We start from the raw sequence: 19766 nt of genomic DNA on the forward strand, positions 1-19766 counted from the left end.
TTATGTGGGCCAATTATTTCAACTGGATAGGTCAGGGAGGGCCAACAGCCGCGCTTACAAATTATGCAAGGGCGGAACCAGGTTGGACGTTAGGAGGTTCTTCTTTCCTAGAGAGTAGTAGATGTGTGGAACAAGTTGCTGGCTCATGCTGTGAACACTGATTCACTGTATTCCTTTGAGAGAGCTAGAGCTGCTTCTGTCTGTGATGGCGATCACCTTGTACAAGAGTTAGGTACCCTGTAATATAGATTGGGGCCAATGTGATCTCCTGGACTAGGTTTGATCGCCTAAATGGGTCAGGGAGGAATTTTCCCAGGAGATTACATGGCTTTGGTAGGTAGGGAGTGTCTGTATCATGATGCACAAAGCATCACAACTATATGGGACATGTTAGATGGACCAGTCCGTCTTTTCCTATCTGTCATTTTCGTCTGTTCGTAGAAAAACATCCCAAGACACTTCACACAGCAGCATGGAGCTGAGACAGCAACATGTTCAAGGAACCTTGAGGTGAGAATTCCTTTCAAACCACCAGAAATGGCCACTTCCCAAATTGTACCATCCATATTTTGAGGGCGGGTTGAGGAACAAGCAATAGAAATGCAGCTAGAGACGAAAATGGAGCGGGGGATCTGACAACGTTATTTGAGCCTGATTTACATATATTAATGAGACCCCGCCTGTTTCTAGCAGGAGCTTCGGCCTGAAATTCAGAATGGGTGGACCTCCAATGGGAAGTTGATGGTTTAGTTTCTTCTTCAATTCTGGTCCCCCTTCCACCCCATTTTTAGGTGTAAGTGGGGCAGCAGGGTAATGAAAATCACCTCCCTTTAAAACTTACACTGTGAGCCTGCTTAAAAAAGCCTCCTGAGCTATTAGTCCAAAATCATACATTTGTAAAGTTAAGTTTTTTTTTATTCATTCATGGGCTGTGGGCATCGCTGGCAAGGCCAGCATTTATCGCCCATCCCTAATTGCCCTTGAGAAGGTGGTGATGAGCCGCCTTCTTGAACCGCTGCAGTCCGTGTGGTGAAGGTTCTCCCACAGTGCTGTTAGGTAGGGAGTTCCAGGATTTTGACCCAGCAACAATGAAGGAACGGTGATTATATTTCCAAGTCGGGATGGTGTGTGACTTGGAGGGGAACGTGTAGGTGGTGTTTTTCCCATGTGCCCGCTGCCCTTGTCCTTCTAGGTGGTAGAGGTCATGGGTTTGGGAGGTGCTGTCGAAGAAGCCTTGGCGAGTTGCTGCAGTGCATCCTGTAGATGGTACACATTGCAGCCACAGTGCGCCGGTGGTGAAGGGAGTGAATGTTTAGGGTGGTGGATGGGGTGCCAATCAAGCAGGTTGCTTTGTCCTGAATGGTGTCAAGCTATCATATGGATGTCTGAATCTAACACTTCAATCGAGTGCTTGATCAAAGTAATGGTATGTCTGCTAAGGTGGGGGATGAGAACAATCAGGATGTATGAAGGTCTTGCATTTATATAGTGCCTTTCATGACCTCAGGATATCCCAAAGTGCTTTACAGCCAGTGACATACTTTTGAAGTGTAGTCACTATTGTGATGTAGGAAATGTGGTAGCCAGCGAATGATAAGGGGAAGCACACCACTGTCTCTGCAGAAACACAATCATTGGGCCAAAGTAATGTGTGGCGATTTTCAACGTTCACCCGTATTGGGTGGTTGGTGAGGGAGTGAGCCCCGCCCGATATCGGTAGCATGAGGCCCAAACCATTTTCAACTTCAGGCCCCATTTACAATGGGTCAATGGGCACTCAGCCGTTCGTTCAGTGCTGATGGGCAGCTTGTCAATCACAGGACGGAGCTGAGCCGAGCCAGAAGAAAACTGTTAAAAGGGCGGGGGTTGGTGACGGGGGTCACTCTGGATTGCACTGAGCGGCTGGAAGTGGGTCACAATATTTTTGTGGGCCAAGAGCAATGTTCGTGTTCCTCCTGACCCCACAGGATCCTTTTGGTGACCACTGGTTAGGCCGCTCAAGGCTTAGTACCAATGGGCTGAGCGTGCAACAGACATAGGACTCTGATTTGCATGGCGCTTGTTTTGGTGGTGGCGAGAACAGGAGCACTGACTGCCCATTTGCAGACTCGTTTGAAAATCACATGAATCAGGTCTCGGGCGGCCAAAACGTGAGCAATCTGGTAGACGGCAGTTGAAAATTGTCTCATAATCTTCAAATGGTCAAAGGATGTCACTATTATTGAAGGATCCTTCAAACGCCTCCTTTGGAAATGGCCACTTTATGTCCTAAGAATATAAGAAATAGGAGCAGGAGTAGGCCATACGGCCCCTCGAGCCTGCTCCGGCATTCAATAAGATCATGGCTGATCTTCTACCTCAACTCCACTTTCCCACCCTATCCCTATATCCCTTGATTCCCTTGGGCCAAGAATCTATCGATTGCAGTTTTGAATATACCCAATGACTGAGCATCCACAGCCCTCTGGGGTAGAGAATTCCAAAGATTCACAACTCTGAGTGAAGAAATTCCTCCTCATCTCAGTCCTAAATGGCTGACCCCTTATCCTGAGACTATGTTCCCTAGTTCTAGACTCTCCCGCCAGGGGAAACAATCTCTCAGCATCTACCCTGTCAAGCCCGCTAAGAATTTTATATATTTCAATGAGATCATCTCATTTTTCTAAATTCCAGAGCATATAGGCCCATTCAATTTAATCTCTCCTCATAGGACAACCCTCTCATCCCAGGAATCAATCTAGTGAACCTTCGTTGCACCACCTTTAAGGTAAGTATATCCTTCCTTAGATAAGGAGACCAAAACTGTGCACAGTCCTCCAGGTGTGATCTCACCCAAGCCCTATATAATTGCAGCAAGATTTCCTTGCTCTTATACTCCAATTCCCTTGCAATAAAAACTAACATACCATTTGCTTTCCTAATTGCTTGCTATACCTGCTGGTTAACTTACTGTGATTCGTGTACAAAGACACCCAGATCTCTCTGAATACCAACATTTACTAGTTTCTCACCTTTTAAAAAATATTCTGCTTTTCTATTCTTCCTACCAAAGTGGGTAATTTCACATTTCCCCACATTATACTCCATTTGCCACCTCTTGCCTAATCACTTAGCCTGTCTGTATCCATTTGTAGCCTCTTTGTGTTCTCCTCACAACTTACTTTCCCATCTAGCTTTGTATCGTCAGCAAACTTGGATACATTACACTCGGTCCCCTCGTCTAAGTCATTGATATAGATTGTAAACATCTGAGGCCCAAGCACTAATCATTGCGGCACCCCACTAGTTACAACCTGCCAACCGGAAAATGACCTGTTTATTCCTACACTCTATTTTCTGTCTGTCAACCAATCCTCAATCCGTGCTAATATATTACCCCCAATTCCATGAGCCCTAATCTTGTCTAATAACCTCTTGCATGGCACCTTATCAAATGCATTTTGAAAATCCAAATATACTACATCCACTGATTTCCCACTTATCTATCCTGCTAGTTACACCCTCAAAAAGCTCTTAATAAATTTGTCAAACACGATTTTCCTTTCATAAAACCCTATTGACTCTGCTTAATCATATTATCTTTTTCTAAGTGCCCTGTTACCATGTCCTTAATAATAGATTCTAGCATTTTCCCGACGACTGATGCCAGACTAACTGGCCTTTAGTTCCCTGTTTTTTCTCTCCCTCCTTTCTTGAATAGTGGGGTTACATTTGCTACCTTCCAATCCACGGGGAAATATCAGTTATATTGAACACCCTCAGCCAACACCTTTTACACGAGGATTTCTTCAAGACTCAGAGCACTGGCAGCATTTTTGAAGTTGTGTAGTTTGACTTCTGTTAGATGCAGTGGCATCGAGGCCTTACATCACACAATGCAAATACTTGTGCCTAAAATTTTTTTTAAAAAGCAGAAAATGTTGGAAGTACATAGCAGTACCGTCAGTATCTGAAAAAAGAAAAAGATTGGTGATCCTATTGGGTAAAGATGCTTCATCAAAGCTCTGTCAGAGTTCTGATGAAGGATCTCTACCCGGAATGCTAAGATGTCATTTCTCTTTTCTGAGGCTGGCAGATTGGCTGTGTGTTTTTGGCATTTTTTGTTTTTATTCCAAACTTCAAATATTTGGAGCTTTTCCTTTTTATCTCTGCAGGCTGATGCAGGTTGGCTCTTTAATTAATTTTCCAAAGTCACTGGCCTTTGATGACTTTGGTGCCATTTTACATGATAACTTGAGGCGGCAGCTTTTGATTCAGGCTAAGAGTAACAAGCGCCCCAAAATCTATTTTTCTTTCCATGTCAGCTGCCCTTTTCCTGTTTAAAAAAAAAAATAGGAATCTATAAACATGGTAATATATCCTCCGAGTTTCCTTCATCAAATCCGTTTCCTAAATTAAATGATTTTTGCATTCTAGTATACATTGCGCAACTGTCGCAAATAATTTTATGAACTCATACAAAACAAATGCAGAAACATGCATCAATGTACATAGACAAAACAGAAGACTACTGTTTTAGACAAAAATACACACACTGCTTCAAACACAGCATCTGCATATCCTTCTGTTATGCCAAGTTGAATTATATGTTCTAGTTCATTAGGGACGCTGACACCTAATGCTGTGAGGCAGCTGGAGGTTTTGTGCACCTATTTCACAAAGCAGCTGGTACTACTGTTTGATTATGTGCTCTTAATCTTGTAGCACCACTGAAGTTATATATCTTTATTTACCATTTTTTAAAATCTCTCACTCAAAGTATTGTATCTATTACAAACCAATCAGCTACAATATATTACATACTGATCTAGAGCACAAGTGCTGTCCCAGTGTGATGTGGAATTGTTGCAGAAAGTAAGATTATGTTGGCAGAGCCTACCTACTGAATCTGACTTGACTGTTGGACACTCAACATGTGCTGTTGTATTGATGCCAACAAAGATACATCTTTATGTTTGATTTCTCCCTCTCTTCCTCCCATTACAGTTACTCAACTTGAACGATGTGAGAGCAATTGGGCCGCAGGCCTCTGATGTCTGTACTATTCAGTGGTTCAGCTGATGACAGTGCAATTTTCACGGTCTGCACTAGAGCACCCATGATACAGGCTACAGAAACTTGAAAGAGTGAAACCCTGGACTTCATCTCGCAGTTAAAGTATAAGGAAAGAAGGTACATTTCTGACTTGTATCTTCCAATTATACCCTGGTGTCTCCCAGAAGGCACTACCTGAAAACAGTGATCAACGTCTCCCTGTTCAATCTGCCAATCAAGTTTTCTTAAAGAAGTCACTCCCACAAGTTTTCTCCTGAAATCCATCACTATGGTTATCATCAGAAGTAAAACCAATTTAAGGAATTGCAAGCTCCTTGGCTCCGAAGTGATTAACTTTTTCTTAAGGTATTAATTCTCCCTTCCCCGGGGTTCCTCTGTTTTGTCTTTAATAACTTGTGCTTGAGATTGATTTACATAATATGAGTCCTGGAACAGTGATCTGTCTAGAGTTGGAATTAACTCCCAGCTTCCTACAGCATTAACTTTTAACCCAGTGAACATCCAAGACTGTATCAACATACTCTTTAGAAATCCTTAATTAGCAGGATGAAAGTCTGAGAGTCTTTAATATATTAAATATAGCATTTCCTGAAGTGTAGCATTTCTATTATATTTAAGTTGATATATAACCAGCACAATACACTAACCTGATGCCAGCTCTCTAGTAATGCATGCTTAGTTCTTCTTCCAACATTATAATGTGTGGAAATTATTTACATAAAATGCATTAGGGAAAATTTCTATTTTTCATTGTAATTTATGACTCACTGATTCAAAGGAATGATCGTTTTTGAAATATATTCTTCCTCAGGCTTCAGCGTTTCTGGTGCACATAGGAACATAGAAACAGGAGTCGGCCATTCAGCCCCTTCAGCCTGTTCTGCTATTCAATGAGATCAATACTGATCTGTATCCTGACTCCATTTACCCACCTTGGCTCCATATCCCTTAATACCCTAAGATAGCAAAAATCTATCGATCTCAGATTTAAACTTATTAATTGAGCTAGCATTTACTGCTTTTTGTGGGAGAGAGTTCCACACTTCTTTCACCCTTTGTGTGAAAGAGTTTCCTAATTTCTTCTCTCCTGAATGGCCTGATTCTGATTTTAAGGTTATGTCCCCTTTTCCTAGACTCCCCACCAGCAGAACTGTGTCCACCGGAAGCACAATAGCAGGAAATAACACATCCACAACCAATAAGTTTCAGGCCATTAATTTTAATGGTTAGAAAACCATGGGCTGTGACTGTATAGTGTTGTGAGATGCACAGTTCAGTGCCAGCACCTTCGAAGTGGAAAGTTCATCCTGCGTTTTCATTAGCATCAATGAGAAAATAGTAATCACACGCAGCTACAATAATGACCATTTCACATTCTTTAAGCTGCTAACAAGCCACTTAAGGAAAGGAAAGGCCTTGCATTTATATAGTGCCTTTCACGACCTCAGGACATCACAAAGTGCTTTACAGCCAATGAATAACTTTTGATGTGTAGTTGTAATGTAGGAAACACTGCAGCCAATTTGCGCACAACAAGCTCCCACAAACAGCGATGAAATAAATGATCGGATAATCTGTTTTAGTGATATTGTTGGCCAGGACAGTGGGGAGAGCTCCCCTGCTCTTCTTTGAATAGTGCCATGGGATCTTTTACGTCCATCTGAGAGGTCAGGCGGGGCCTCGGTTTAATGTCTCATCCGAAAGACGGCACCTCCGACAATGCAGCACCCCCTCAGTACTGCACTGGAGTGTCAGCTTAGATCAGGTGCTCAAGCCCCTGGAGGGAGGCTTGAACCCATGACCTTCTGACTGAGAGGTGAGAATGCTACCACTGAGCCACCAGAAATACATTAGTCCAGCTGTGAAGTGTACAGTTTTTGTGGATAATGGCTCAACAACAATGATAAAAACTCAATTTACTATTGAGGTTCTGCATGTGCTAGTAGGCTCTGTAATGGAATGTTGCAAGCATATTTTTGGTGGAAAAGATGGCCCCCAAATATGTTAAGGTGGCAATAGGTGAAACTCAAAGAGTAAACCTGGTCTCCACCAAACAGGGGACCAAGCGGATGATTTAGAAGAAGTGCATAACTTAAAGAAAAGGATAAAGGTTAGGCCCAGATACTATTGGAAAATAGGACAAAGTCGTTGAAGATATATGTAAAAACTTCTCTACTGAGGAATGCTAACAAGAATCTAGCAGGTAACTGGTAAAAATGAAAATATGCATGTCATGATGGGAAGGAGAATGTACTGCAAGAAGGAATCTCCAGGACCGAATCATTTGTGAAAAGGGGGGTAATTTTCAACTTTGCCACCTAAGCAGTAACCTGGGGGAGTGGATTGCCCGATTTCAATGGAGAGAAAATCGGCCGGATTCTACAATGGCTGGGCAATTTGCATTGCAAGTTACTTCCCAGAGAACAACGTCAAAAATTACCCCCAAGATTTTCTCTGCACTACGTAATAAAATTGTGAATGAGCGCACAGAGGAAAGCTTCTGTGTGTCTCAATCCCCACTGCTCTTTATGTTTTAAGGAAAAATGTGTACACAACAAATGGTTGCAGCATATGATATGAAACAACTTACTCCACATGAGAAAGCTAGAAAGAAAGAGCTTGCATTTATATAGCACCTTTCACGACCTCAGAACACCCAAAGCACTTTACAGCCAATGAAGTACTTTTTTTTTCAGTGTATTCTCTGCTGTAATGTAGGAAATAAATGACCAGATAGTCTGTTTTAGTGATGTTGGTTGAGAGATAAATATTGGCCAGGTTACTAGGGAGAACACCCCTGCTTCTCTTCAAATAGTGCCATGGGATCTTTTACATCCACCTGAGCAGGCAGACGGGATATCTGCTTATCGTCTCGTCCAAAAGTTGAAAAAGCTATTGTGAATTCACTCAGACATTAGACTCTTGAAGGCATCGGAGCTGTGTAGTTTGGATGAGTGCACAGAACTACTGGTATGAATCATATTAATTATATAATCTATGATTATGATTCTGTGATCAATGCTTTTGTGATTTATACAATATGTTACCTTAATGTATTCACAAATAGTTATGCACATAACAAGGGTATATAGGAGCATAGGAACAGGAGTAGGCCATTCAGCCCCTCGTGCCTGCTCCGCCATTTGATAAGATCATGGCTGATCTGTGATCTAACTCCATATACCTGCCTTTAGCCCATATCCCTTAATACCTTTGGTTACCAAAAAGCTATCTATCTCAGATTTAAATTTAGCAATTGAGCTAGTATCAATTGCCGTTTGCAGAAGAGAGTTCCAAACTTCTACCATCCTTTGTGTGTAGAAATGTTTTCTAATCTTGCTCCTGAAAGATCTGGCTCTAATTTTTAGACTGTGCCCCCTACTCCTAGAATCCCCAACCAGCGGAAATAGTTTCTCTCTATCCACCCTACCTGTTCCCCTTAATATCTTATAAACTTCAATCAGATCACCCCTTAACCTTCGAAACTCCAGAGAATACAACCCCAATTTGTGTAATCTCTTCTCGTAACTTAACCCTTGAAGTCCAGGTATCATTCTAGTAAACCTACGCTGCACTCCCTCCAAGGCCAATATGTCCTTCCGAAGGTGCGGTGCCCAGAACTGCTCGCAGTACTCCAGGTGCGGTCTAACCAAGGTTTTGTATAGCTATACAGTGAATGAAATGGCAAAACAGGGGTAGGATTTCTGTGGGGACTCTCCTGATCCCCTGTCCTAGCTTCGGTGATCGGTTGAAACCTTGGAAAAATGGAATAAATAACCTTTTACACCATTTCTCCAAGATTTACGCTGATCTTCCATTGAAGCTATGGCAGATCAGGAGAACCCCGTGGAAATTTTCCCCCACAGTAACCAAATAGATGAGAGATTCTTCGTGCTCTCTGAGTACATAATCAAACGCCTAACCAGGCCTATTCAAAGAGCATCACTCACCTGAACACAGTCATCACCCGTTCTTGATGCAGACACAAGCACAAATACAAACATTATAAGAGAAGATCTTCGTAATATTGAGGAGGAAGCATAGGGTGAGCACTCAGAACTAGTGAGGAAGAAGGTTGGTGAGAGCCCAGCAGGTTCTGGGTGGATATTCATAATTCTAAATGCCCTTCCTTTGGGGATACAGACCTTTATAGGGATACAAATCTTAGTGAGCTGATTTCTAAAGGAGACTGTTAAAATAGTAGTACCATATTGCAGAATAATGCATTCTATGTTGGAAGATGGTCTCAGTACTGTTTGGAGAACTGAACACTCTGATAATTATTGAGTTCTTTCATATTAGTGATATCAACAGTAGTATGCAATGCAGGTTCAATTGACCAAGTGGTAACACCAATGGCTCTGCAGTGGAGATCTCATTTATGCAGGCTATACGTACAATTAGGACATCTCACAAATGGTCCCATTGCTGCAATGGAGGCTTAGGAATGCAAACTCCAAGATATGGTCAGGTTTGGCTTTTGTTCACTTGGAGGAGAATAATTATAAAGAACTATGAGGGTAGTATTACGAGGCGCCATAAATGTGCACTGTTCTATGCCCTTATAGATCAGTGAGTATCATGGGGAGATGTTCTCTAGTAATGGCATGCATGTGGTAGTTCAAGATTGGCACTCATGACGGATGCGGTTCTGGTACCGTGTAGCAACCATTCACCAATGCTATTCCTCATCTTAGAAAGCAAGTAGTAGTAGTAGTAGTAAGACATTTAATACCGAGAAGTTTAATGAGACAATAATGGATGCCAAGCCAAAGAAGGAGACATTAGGAGGAGTGATAAAAGTGTGTTTTAAAGAGAGTCTTAAAGGATGGGAGGGAGTTTTAGGAAGGAAATTCCAGAGCATAGGGTCTAGATGGCTGAAGAAACTGTCACCAATGATGGAGTGAAGGGAAGGTGTTGTGCAAATGGCCAGAGTCAGAAGAATGCAGAATTCTGAGTTGTAGGACTGGAGGAGGTTACAGAGATAGAGAGGGATGAGGCCATGACATAAAAGTTGAGGGTAATGGTGATTTTCACTACTACTGAAAGTGCATGGCAGATGATTGACTGTCCCTGCAGGTCTTCATGGCACACTTCAGTCACAGCCTCCCTGGTGCATCTAAGCTTTCTTACATACTGTCTCTCCACCATGTCCAGGTAACTAATTTTGTTACAGTGCACCTGCTGTAAGACATGTTACCTGCAGTTTGTAAGAGAATTCAAATCTGACACCAAATATGGTTGCAACTAATCCATTTATTGTGTGACAACAAGTCTTAACATTGGTCTTAGTATACACAATGTTCGAGCAACCGCATACAAGAAGAGAAATGACAATTACCCCATTCTTTCCTTGGATAGAGGGAAGTAACCTCATGGATCCACGTCCTGAACCTTTACAAGTATTCAAGAGTTTAAACACACTGTCTTATAGTAAGCCTGTCACATACACTTGAGTTGTTGTCCTCAGCTGCCTGCTTCTTATCTCACTTGTTCCAGACTATGGAATGTGTAGGCCTCCCTTATCAGTGTCCAAACTCCCAAACAGCCTTGTTTCTCATCCTTGAAATAGACTGCTATAAAAACAAATTTCAGAAACATTCTTTGTCAGCTAAATCCCTCTGCCATATGTGTAGTTTAATTTGACCATTTCTGTCTTTTTAGCTGTTTGTGTTAATGCTTAATCTAATTAATCACAGCGTGAGCTGGTTATATGTATGAGAATGCCGAACCCAAACATGAATGGTTTATATGTTATATATGTTAAAAATACCAAATCTAAACATAAATACTATCAGAAAATTCTGGAGAAGGTCAGCAAGTGAGGCAGCATCTGTGGAGAAAGAAACAGAGTTGACGTTTCAGGTCGAAGACCCTTTCTGACAAAAAGTCTTCGACCTGAAACGTTAACTCTGTTTCTTTCTCCACAGATGCTGCCTCACTTGCTGAGCTTCTCCAGCATTTTCTGTTTTATTTCAGCTTTCCAGCATCAGCAGTAGTTTGCTTTTAATCTAAACATAAGTTTTATATGCTAGAAAAATATCATGTAAAATGCTTAATCTTACATATCAGTTATGCACCTCCTAATCTCCTGGGCAACCATCTCCTTATTAGCTTCCTGCTCCACTGCAAGATGCCAGCCAATGCTCTCAGGCAGAAAATTACTCTATTATTTCTTTCCTTCATTGCTGTGATAATACTTCAAAATCTTCCCTTTCATAAAACCCAGGTGTGACCTGGTATAAAACCCTTATGTCTGATTTGGAAGTACAGCTGCAGAATCCTGCAGAGCTTATCAGTATTAATCCTCAAGAAGAGAAAAAAAATCAGGTTTTCTCTTACGTTTTGCTAATATTTGTTAATCTATTTTTAGAGGGATAGCACTAGACATAGACGAACAGTCTTAATGCTTTCCACTGACAAAACACTATTTTTCCCCTAAAGTTAGTGAAGGTGAAAATACTGCCACGTTGTTAGGCCTGATAAGAGATACTAGGGGGGGGGAATTTTAACCCACAAGGATGGGTGGGTTGGGAACGGATGGGAAGGTAAAAATGTCAAAGTTCTCAAACCCGACCCCAACCTAACTCCCACTTTCAGTTTTAACGGAGGCCCGTTAGGGTGTGTGCGAGTAACCTGCTCACCAGAGGAGGGTCACTAATTATCATATGCTAATAAGGCTCATTTGAAGAGATTTCAACAGGGATTTAAAATTAATGCTTCCAGCACAGATTTCCCGGGGCTTGGGAAACTCGCCAGAGAAAGAGGTGAGAATGAATGGCACTTCATAGGGATGTTTAAACTTTTCAGTCCCCAATATGAATAAAGGCTCAGTGCTCACGGCTGCTTTCTTGTTCCCTCTGACAGACACTTTGATGCGAGTTCTTATGGTGAGATACGAGTTTGGAGGCTTTCAAATGGACAAAATCAGGATGGGGGGGCACCAGGGGTGCTTTCGATTGGAATTCAGACGAGGACGACAATCACCATCCATGGCAGCAAGGTTGCGCTGTGGTGGGAGCTGCAGGTGCACAAGAGAGAGGGGAACAGAGTGGAGAACAACAGCGAGGAGAGCAGCAGAGGGGGTGAGGTCACAGGAGGCACAACCCATGTAACAGGTTGTACAGACAGAGGGTCAGCTTCTTTGACCTACCTGAAGAGTAGTGCCTCTGCAGACTTAGATTGACATGTCAGGTGGTCACAGACCTCTGCAGCCTCCTAGAAGAAGAGCTGTTCCCTGCTGGACTTGGTGGCCATGCATTGCCAGTTATTGTCCAAATCACCACAGCCCTCAATTTTTTTGCCTCTGGCTCCTTTCACTGGGCGAGATACCGAGGGTCTCCCAGTTGGCTGCAGGTAACGGATGGCTTGTTTTCCAGGGCGTTTGTCTTATGTAAACTTCCCCTGCGATGACAATAACCAGAATGAATGGGCACTTGGATTCGCAACTCTGGCTGGCTTCCCACAGGTACAGGGTGACATCGACTGCACACACGTGGCAATCAGAGCACCACCAGATCAACCAGGAGTATTCGTCAATGCAAGTAATTTCATTCCATCAGTGTTCAGCTGGTGTGCAACCTCAAGAAAAGGCTCATGCAGGTCTGTGCCAGATTCCCTGGGAGCTGCCATGATGCTTTTATACTGCGCCAGTCCAACATTCCTGACCTGTTTATACCAGGAGACAGACTTAAGGGTTGGTTCGTTGGAGACAAGGGATACCCCCTTCAAACTTGGCTCATGACACTTGTGAGGAACCCCACCAATGAGGCATAAGAACACTACAACCAGAGCCACATGACCACCAGATGTGTCATCGAGCAAGATATCGGCATGTTGAAAATGTGCTTCAGGTGCCTGGACAGGTCTGGAGGCGCCTTTCCGTACTCGCCAGTGAGGGTCGCCATTCGGAACCCGCCTCTGCGTTAATATCTACATGTCTATGGTGTAAATATCAGACACAATGGGACTCAGTGCATTGTGGGGGGAACCACACGTAAGGCAGATATACATCACGGACAAACCCAAAGCACAGTTGAGCTTTGGAGCTGAGACCACAGCATTCCATCAAGTGTATCACAAGTGCTTGCAACTTTGCTGAGGGATACAGTAAGCGTTATTGGAAGGACAGGGTCTAACTGGAGAGAGCCAACATGTCTGACCAGTTTCCTTAAGGATGTTGCAGATCTGGTGGATAGTAATGAGGCAGTGGATGTTATCTCCTTGTATTTAAGGAAGGCAGTTGACATTGTTCCACAAAGTGTGTGCCCATGAACTGAACTGTTTTACTTTTGTGTGAATGAAAGATAGACAGCAAAGGATGATGGTATGTTGCGTGATGTCAGACTGGAAACCAGTTGCCAATGGAGTCCCACTGAAGTCAATGTTGGGGCCACAGTTGTATTTAATTACAGGACAAATGTCAAATTATTGAATGGAGTCTGGAGTAGGAATATGAGGCTGATTCCCGTACTTAAAGGGCTGAGTTATGAGGGAACCCTGAGACTTTACACTGGAGAGGAGGATGATGGGGAACTTGAGAGAGCTCTTAATTTTTCACAGTTATACATAATTTAGATCTAGGAAAGCTCTTCTACAGGATTTGGGGACTAGGGGACACGGTTTAATGCTGAGGGTTTCAAAATAAAATCAGAACTCTAGGCAGCATTTTTTTTGTAGAAGAGGATGATCGAATTGTGGAACAGATTAGCACTGGGGATGGTGGAACAGAAAACCATGGCAAGTTTTAAAAAAGGACTCTATGGGTTCCTTTTAAGAGAGAAGATTCTGGATTACTAGTTCTAGAATCATAGTCGGGCAACCGATAGGTGGTTTGGAAGGGTAGGCAAGATGGTATAATGGTCTTCTCCTGGTCTTACTATGTCACTATGTATTCTTAATATCATTCATATGGATTTGACATTCGTGTAATGGAAGCATCCAGGCACTGCAAGTATTTACTAAGCGGTTCAATGTGCGATAGGTACATAATAATCTCCATACTGCATATGTTGATGAATTTCACACATTTATCAGATTTGAATTCAATCTTTAAATCTTTGAATGTATGCCGCATGCATTATATAATACCAGTTGGCTCAAGTCTGGGTTTGTGTCCAGGTTCTTTGCAAGGGTATACGTACAATACATTATTTAGGTTCCATTCAGTGAGATAATTATCTCTGATTACATGGTAAAGCAAATTGTTATAACTGCAGTGTTGGTAATCTTACAGTACTGATGGAAATAATTTGCACCAGGGAAATCAAAAAAAGGTAATCAAAGGTGCATGGCATTTTAATTTGTGACACTTTCTTCTCATTGTATACATTTGAAATTGTGTTCCATTTGTTTCTATTGTTGTTAATTTGTTTCCTTTCTTCTTTGCGCTCCAGGCCGGTTTGCGAAATACGTGTGTTATTTATGTTTAGAAAAGAAACAAATGGAGTTTTGTAATTGCCAATGGATCCCCACGTTAGATTGGGTCATGAATAAATGCATCAAGAAACGTCATGTTTCTTTTATTGTATTCTCCAACAGTTATAACCAACAGCACACCTTTGGGCATTGAATAAATGGAATATTATGCAGGGTGACAGGTGAAGCACTGCTGATTTTCATCAGAAGTTTTGGAAACAGGAAAAGATCATTGAGCACATCCCTTCTTAATCAATCTCAACCTCACCTACCCTTCTTTTCACCATATCTCTTAATCCCTTTTCTTGGCAGAAATAAAATAAATGGATGAAGTCAGTGGATGAAAAATTGTGGGCAGTGTACCCATGATTTTCCAATAAGCTGCCTGCTGCATGTGAGACCCTGCCATTGGGGCGGAAAATGTTGCCCTTTGTGTTCAAGTCCCGTGATGAAGCTTGTTGTCTAATATTACAACTATGTCAAGTGAAGTTATGATTTTAGTGACCAATGGCCTAAGCTTTACATTGAAATATATGGGTATTGAGAAATTAAAAATAGCTCATGAGAGGTTAATCGCAAAATTATATATTTATTCAAATGTATAACCATTGAGGATCCTCTAAAAGTGATTGCTCTCAAATTAAAACAAATGCTTATTTTGACAAGTCACAAATGTCTCTTTAACATTATTGACCAAAGGGACCAAAAACCCACTCTGTTCTAGCAGAATGAATGTGCCTCAACTTTACCATAAGGCGTGACAGACATCCATATTATGCAAAAAGCATCAGTTCATAGGAACAGGAGTAGGCTATTCAGCCCCTCGAGCCTATTTCACTATTCAGTGAGATCATGGCTGATCTGTATCCTAACTTTATCCACCCGCCTTGGCTCCATATCCCTTAATACCCTTGGCTAGCAAAAATCTATCAATCTCAGATTTAAAATTGAGCTAGCATCTACTGCTTTTTGTGGGAGAGAGTTCCACACTTCTACCACCCTTTGTGTGAAGAAGTGTTTCCTAACTCCTCTCCTGAGTGGCCTGGCTCTGATTTTAAGGTTATGTCCCCTTGTCCTAGACTTCCCACCAGCGGAAAACGTTTCTCTCTATCTACCCTATCAATTCCTTTCAAAATTCTAAAAATCTCAATTAAATCATCCCATATCCTTTGATGTTGTAAGGAATACAAGCCTACTTTATGTAATCTTTCCTCATAATTTAACCCTTGGAGCCCTGGTAACATTCTGGTGAATCTGCGTGGCACCCCTTCTAGGGCCAATATATCCTTCCTAAGGTGCAGTGCCCAGAACTGTACACAATACTCCAGATGTGGTCTAATCAGGGCTTTGTATAGCTGTAGCAAAACTTCCTCCCCTTTATATTCTAGCCCTCTAGTTATAAAGGCTAACATTCCATTAGCCTTTTTGATTTTTTTTGTACATGACTACTACATTTTAGTGGTCTGTGTACATGGACCCCTAAAACTCTTTGGACCTCCACTGTTCCTAACTTTTCACCATTTAAGAAATACTCTGATCTATTCTTTTTTGGTCCAAAATGGATGACCTCACACTTACATGTGTTGAAATTCATCTGCCACAGTTTTGCACACCCACTTAATCTATCAATGTCTCTTTGTAATTTTTTGCGTCTGCCTACACTACGTACTATGCCACCAATCTTTGTATGACGGCTAACTTGGATATGTGGCTCTTTATTGTGTTATCTAAGTCATTAATATAGTGAATAGTTGAGGCCCCAGCATAGATCCTTGTTGGACACAACTAGTCTCTTCCTTCCAATTCGAGTACATATCCCTACTCTCCGTCTTCTACCGCCTAACCAATCTGCTAACCAGGTCAATAATTTGCTTTCAATTCCATGTGCTTTAATTTTAGCTAACAGTCTCTTATATGGAACCTTATCAAATACTTTATGGAAGTCCATATAAACTACATCCATAGACATTGCCAGTTTACTACTTTAGTTACTTCCTCAAAAAATTCAATTAGGTTCGTTAGACATGATCTACCCTTTACAAATCCATATTGGCTCTCTCTAATCAGTTCAAATTTCTCTAAGTGCCCAGTCACACTCTCCCTAATTACAGATTTCAATAACTTCTTCACAACAGATGTTAGACTAACAGGTCTATAATTTCCTGGTTTCTCTCACCTTTCTTAAATAATAGTTACATTTGCAATTTTCCAATCTAAACAGACAATTCCTAAATCGAGAGATCTTTAGAAGATTATGGCTAAAGCATCTGCAATTTCCTCACCAACTTCCTTTAAAACCCTGGGGTGGAAACCATCAGGTCCTGGGGATTTGTCAGTCTTTAGTGCCATTATTTTTTCTAATACTGTTTTCTTGCTTACGTTAACTTTAGTGAGTTCCAGTCTTTGATTCATTATTAGTTTCCCTAGAATGTCAGGTATATTAATCTCTTCATCTACTGTGAAGACTGACACAATGTAATTATTCAACAAGTCTGCCATTTCCTTATTTTCATTTGCAATATTACCCACATCTGTTTTTAAAGGGCCCACATTACCCTTTACTATCTTTTTTTATTCTAATATAATTGTAAAAACTTTTTGTGTTAATCCTGATCAACCAAACCTTAAACCTCCAGAATGGTTAATATAATCCCTCGGTTCCTAAAAATAGTCATTGTTTTCTTTTTCCAATTCCATCATCTGAGTGGAAAAAATCTGATTACCTTCCCACACTTCAGCCACATTTCAAGTTACTGAATCAATCACCCTGTCCTGAACTAAATCTCATCACTGTCTGGAACTCGAAACCCAAAGTTTCAAGTGGTTTAAATCTCTGCAGAGGCACTAACAAATACAATAAAAGAATAGGTAATTGTTTAAACGTTATGGTAGTGCCTGAAAACTGTTACAGGAGTCTGGTTTCATTCCAAGGTTGTGATTATGCTCTGTCGCTGTGTTTATTGTGTTGGTCTTAGGGGGGCAGCAAAGACCCATCATTGCAGATAGAACATCCAGCTCCATAAAGTGTAACGGACATCTCCTCTGCCTTTTGGTTACACTCCAGCACAGTCAATTCATAATCTTAGAAATGTATCCAAATATACTAATATTTCTATTGTTACTGTGTATATTTGGAATCATCACATATTTCCAACCTAGAAACTCCTAAGTTTGAATTGCAGAGCCATCTGCTACCTAATCTTGTTTGCTTTGGTTGCCGAGTTTCATCAATCTTGAACAATTTTATAGTGTGACATGTGTTAATGATACCTGTAATGATGGGGGAAGGAGCAACTGGCAGAACTTGGAAATTGTAGACAAGTCAGTGTTTCAGATGTGGGCCCTTCATCCAGTTCCGATGAAGGGCTCACACCTGAAATGTTAACTTGTCTGTTCTCTGCCTGAATGTGCTGAATATTTCCAGCATTTTCTATTTGCGTAACTGGTAAAGACAGAAGAGGACAGAACTGGTGGAACCTAACTTGGCAGGAGCAGCGGGCGGGGAGGGGAGGAGAGGGAGAGCCCGAAGAACCCAACTCGGGAAATGGCAGAATCCAACCCGGTGAAGGAGTATAGCAGAACATTGCCTGAAGGGGAGGTAACTGTGGATCTACATAGGGTTGAGGGCGAAACAAGCAGAAATGAATGGACAGATACAACTTGAGGAAGAAAATGACGAAACATAACTTGGGCAACAGAGAAAGAGTCAGAATCTGACTTGAGCGAGGAAACATTGGCAGATCAAGGCTGAAGAGAAAAGCAATTGGGAGAACATGATGGGGGAGGACGAAGTAGGAGAAGATGATCGGGAGCAAGGGGCAATCGCCAGGACTGAGCTTGTAGTTTCTGTCATCTGTTCATAGAGTGGCATTTTTTGGAAGCTGTAGAAAACTCCACTGTACTGATGCTGTCTAAAGTAAGATTTGTGAGAGCAAAGAGCATCAATGGGTAAAGAAATTAAACAACATCTATTTTGATATTGTTCTTATAAAAGCATGAGTAAGTGATGTGCTTAATTCTTTCTCAACTCGAGAAAAAGAAAAAATGCATAACATTGGAATTGGGTACAAATATTTTTAAACAAGCCACAATAATTCATTTGGAGATGTGTACAGGGTAACATAGCAGTGAACTAATCATTTAAATTCATATTTTCATGAGTATTTCTCATCTGAAATTGTTTTGGACATTTATAACTAAGGCCCTAGGGCTATAATAAGCTGTAGATTGTATCATCAAAATAGATATAAAGGGCTCCTGCAAAATGGAAGAGAACTGAATGTGTTTATCTGAGGGAAAACTGTACTATTATAATGTAAGTAGCAACAGTCCTGTGAATACCTTAAAAGATTTCAGATCAGATCCACTGTTTGTTGTTTAATAGATAGCAATGTACACAGATTAAAAACAGTACAAGATGAAATCACAAACTCAAATTAGACATAAGGTAAACTTTTTGATATGGACACTAAAATGGTAAGACCATGGTGTAGTGAGCTTAGCTCTTGATGGCCGAACTCATGGGATTTTCCAAGGTCAACCTCATTAACTATTCATACCAACCTCCTGACCAGCTTTGGGCCTGTGTGTAGGAGCTTGGTGTCAATAGGGGAAGGGAAATAACACATTGCTTTTGAAGGCTGCAGCTATTTAAGGAGCCTGCTTCATTGCTGGACAGAAAAGAGACCACGCTGGACAAAGAAGCAACAAATCTTCATTTTCCTATGGAGCTTTGGAAGAAGTACAGGAAAAGAGGGTCACCCTTTTTTAACAGTAGGTGGATATCAGAGTCAATGCAGTGATAAATATTGAGAGGACATGCATCAAGAATTTTGTCAAGCTAAAGACAGCCAGATTTGCATTATAACAATTAGGTGAGTAAAGTAAGCAGGCCACTAACAGTTTCCCCTCAATGTTATACCCTGCCAGAGGTGGCATGCTAAGCCCCTATAAAACAGCTCTTTCTAAGCTTCACATGCATGCCAAAGCTGCACACTTTATCACTGCCCTTCAAATTGGATGACCTGCATGTTGATGGAGTGAAAGCCCTTCCAGTTCATGAAGGGCATGGGAATATGTGCAGGGGACTATAGGGGCCATACAGATGCCATCAATAATACCCTAGACTTTGGGGAATTGTATCATACAATAAAAATGCAAGACTTCTCATTCTGCTGTTAGTTGTCCATGGGGAAAATTATGAAATTGTTTGTCCTGGCATCAATCACCTGCTTGATACATCTGTGAACTGCAAATTAACTAATGTTGCTAATGTGGTAGTCTGAAATGATCCA

General features: G+C 41.4%; 1 long non-coding RNA gene across 1 annotated transcript in view; it reads left to right on the top strand.

Annotated features, from left to right (window-relative positions):
* LOC137320492 (uncharacterized) overlaps positions 1-14924 on the top strand; it is a 28058-nt gene extending 13134 nt beyond the window's left edge. Inside the window, exons 2-3 of the long non-coding RNA XR_010962554.1 lie at positions 4987-5400; positions 11923-14924. This is a non-coding gene — a long non-coding RNA (uncharacterized lncRNA). The remainder of the gene's footprint in view (positions 1-4986; positions 5401-11922) is intronic.
* The last annotated feature ends 4842 nt before the right edge of the window (positions 14925-19766 follow it).

The sequence above is a fragment of the Heptranchias perlo genome, chromosome 4, assembly GCF_035084215.1.
Source record: "Heptranchias perlo isolate sHepPer1 chromosome 4, sHepPer1.hap1, whole genome shotgun sequence".
NCBI lineage: Eukaryota > Metazoa > Chordata > Chondrichthyes > Hexanchiformes > Hexanchidae > Heptranchias > Heptranchias perlo.